We start from the raw sequence: 3,842 nt of genomic DNA on the forward strand, positions 1-3,842 counted from the left end.
TAGAAAACGACACAACTTTAGAAAACAAAAAAAGATGGTATATCACTACTTGAAGATATTGTGTTGTTGATTTCTTATAAAGTACAGAAAGGTCTTCATTTTATGCCTTTCCAAATTTCAAAAGGTGTTTGTTGAAACAAACTACAACCATTTCTATTGACGTCAGTAAATACTTATATTTTTTAAATTATTTTTATCTTTTAAATGAAATATGTTGCGAGCGAACAAAATCGAACAATTATAGCTAACATTTATTTATTTGAAGGTATGGTGTACATAGCATAAAAAAGAAATTTTGCGCCAACGTGCGCCTTAAGCAAAAAATTGGCAGTCAAATTACTTAACACATAATTGTGGATCTTATTTATCCTTGTTATGATTTTCGTTATTTTGTAGCTATGTTTTAGCTTTTATATTATATTATTCGCATTTTCTAAAAACATTCGAAATGTACAGGGTGGTTCAAATTCGATGTCCGAATCATAATTTTAAAAAAATACACGCTATCCGAAAATTGAAAAACAATATATTAAGGGAGCCTTGAACAAATATCAATATCATCCACCCTTTGAATTTTTTGTACCACGTATCGCAACTTATTTGAATGATGGGCCTAAAATTAGCCGTTCTTTAATAAGGCTAATTCTGGAAATATAAGAAATTTCTTGAATAGGATTGAATGGCGGTCTGTCTTTGCAGGGATGAACGTAGAGAGCATGGTTGAGGCGTTTTATGAGCGCGTTAATTATATAATTAATAAAGATGTTCCTATGCGCGTCTTACCCAGAGAACGCTTTCCTCATTGGTACAAACGCTCTACCATTAGAGTTGTTAAAGAGAAGCTACGTTTTCACAAAAAATGGAAATCCTCAGGTCATCACAATGATTACTTGACTTTCGCTATCTTACGATCTAGATCAAAGAGATTAATAGCTATTGATCACAGAGCATATCTGAATTCCGTTCAGGCGGGGGTGTCCGGGAACCCGAGGGAGATCTGGTCCTTCATTAATTCGAAAAAGGGTTCTGCGTCTGGCATGCCAGCATCCATGATTTCTGCTGATGGATCGACTGTGAACTCGGGTCCTGATATCTCATCTGCGTTCGGAGAGTACTTCTCGTCGGTTTTTGTAGATGGCACCATCGATCGTTCAGCGATTCCCGGTGACACGGGTGTTTCACCTTGGTTTTCTGTGGATGCGGTTCTTAACATTCTGTCACACCTTGACAAGTCATCTAGCCCAGGTCCAGATGGTATTCCTTCGTCCTTCCTGAAGGAGGTTGCTAGTGAACTGTCTTCACCCCTGTTTTTAATTTTTTCGAAGTCATTACTTGAAGGGGCATTTCCGAGCAAGTGGAAGACGACTCTCGTCGTCCCAATTTTTAAATCCGGCGACAAGCAGTTGGTTTCAAATTACCGCCCGATTTCTATTCTCTCGGCTATTTCCAAGGTTTTTGAGAAAATTGTCCAGGAATACTTTAGCCAGTCGATTACTCACTCTTTTATTCATGAACAACACGGTTTCTTGCCCGGACGATCGACTGAGACTAATTTGGTATCCTACGTTAATTTTATTCATTCTGCTCTAAATGAAAACTCTCAAGTCGATGCTATTTACACAGATTATTCTAAAGCTTTCGACAAGATGACCATACAATTCTTGTTCAAAAACTCTCTTCCTTTAACATCCCAAATGGCATTGTTCACTGGATTATATCATATTTATCAGATAGAAGTCAAGGTTGGTAGCTTTCTATCCGGTTATAAGTCCATCTCTTCCGGTGTGCCTCAAGGCAGCCATCTTGGACCAACATTATTTTTAATTTATATTAATGATATTGCTTCCTGCTTTAAGTTTTCCAAATTCCTGCTGTATGCAGATGATAATAAAATATTTACAAATATAACATCAAGTCTCGACTGTCTACGGCTTCAACGGCTGTCACCGTTTGCATGAGTACTGTCTCGTCAACAAAATTCATCTTAATTACGACAAAATTCAAAAAATTACGTTTACATGGAAACGATATCCGGTTAACTTTTATTACAGTTTTAACGGCAGAGCTATTGCGTCCACTGACAGAGTGAAGGATCTTGGTATTACTCTTGATTCCAAACTGTGATTCCACGTTCATATCGACCTTATGGTGACAAAAGCATTACGTAACTTGGGATTCGTTATCAGAATAAGCAGAAATTTCACCAATGTTATCTGTATAAAGTCCCTTTCTATGGCATTTGTAAACAGTCTATTAAGCTATGGTTCTGTGGTGTGGAGTCCCATGTACGCCGTCTATCGTGATCGCATTCAACGTTGCTTTATTCGTCATTTGGCGTATAAATATTATCTTCCGTACTGCGATTACGACAGACGCTGTAAATAACGGGTATTTTAAAAGCGCGCCGGAATGCTACGTTCCATTAGAACAAAGCTCCAAAATATCGTTCCTCAAATACCGTACCATCACTACAAATACGTAAGTATATTAGTAACGTTCTGTAACGGATATTTTAAAATCGCGTGGAAGCGATACGCTCCTCAAAAATACCGCTCCAAAATACCGTTCCTCAAATACCGTCTCATCACTAGTTATTAGTTAAATTTTCTTAATAAACAATTTTTACATTTTTTTCAAAAATTTTCTGATATAAAGGTACTAAAATTTTACGTCATCGTAAAGAGAAAAAAAATCTCTATCAAATGAGCCTAACGAAAGGGTACATTGCCATTTAAAAAACTTCAAGTGTTAATCGTTGCTCATTTGTTTTCTGAAATAAAAACAATTGAATGCTATCTTATTATGGCAAATAAAATATTAAACAACTTTTGTATAAAATGTTTTTTTATAAAGTTGATACCTACCAAGATATAATTATTCCATACTTAATGGGCACCTGTATATTAGAAGTTAATTTAACGCTTTTTTAAGATATTTTTTCTAAAAAAATTTTTCTAATACACATTTATATATTAAATAATTTTATGAAAATACGATTTTTTAGCTTTAATATAATACATAATACAACATTTAACTCCTAAAAATACTGCTTCACCGATTTTTTTAAAAATATTCATTGATTTTATTAAAAACTAAAAATTTCGGTTAACTTAAAAATTAATATCACCAAAACTAGTCGTGATATTCCCAAACGGTTTTCACCACTAAAAAGAGCACACTTTTCTTTATGTTTTTGGCAAGTTTCATAAAGACGAATTTTTTAATTAATTAATATCCTAAACAGAATTAATAATTATTACTTGTAGCAAAAAATTTTTCAAATAAAACTTGTTAAGAATCGAAAAAGTAACAACTTTTCTTAATAACATTTTTTTAAATTCTTCAAAAATATTATGGATAAGTAATTTCATGCATTTTGTAAAAAATCGTAAAAATCTATTTCTTTATCGATCGTTCTGAAAATTTGGTTCCTTATTAAGAAAAGTGCCTATTTTTTGGTGGTGAACCCCGTTTTTGAAAATCACGTTTATATTTTGGGAAAATTTTTTTTTAATCTTGATTGATTTTTTTATTAATTATTAAAAGTAACCCAAGTGTATGGCACATTATTATAAACCTAGAAAGCATTGTAATGAATTTAATTCATGCAAATAGGTAGTTATAGTATTCAAAGTTTCAGCAAAAAGAATAATTTATTATGTAAATTGCACAGAATAAATCACGTTATTGGGGTTTTCTTTCTTTTTATCACGTGAAATATCTGAATCAATTTTATTTATTTAGAACTTAAATGTATCGCATTAATGATTATTTATTTAATAAATAAAATTATCTTTGTTTATTTAAAAATTTACAAATAATTTTGATCCATTCGGTACATA

This window comes from Onthophagus taurus, unplaced genomic scaffold (genome assembly GCF_036711975.1).
Source record: "Onthophagus taurus isolate NC unplaced genomic scaffold, IU_Otau_3.0 ScKx7SY_15, whole genome shotgun sequence".
NCBI classification, from domain to species: domain Eukaryota; kingdom Metazoa; phylum Arthropoda; class Insecta; order Coleoptera; family Scarabaeidae; genus Onthophagus; species Onthophagus taurus.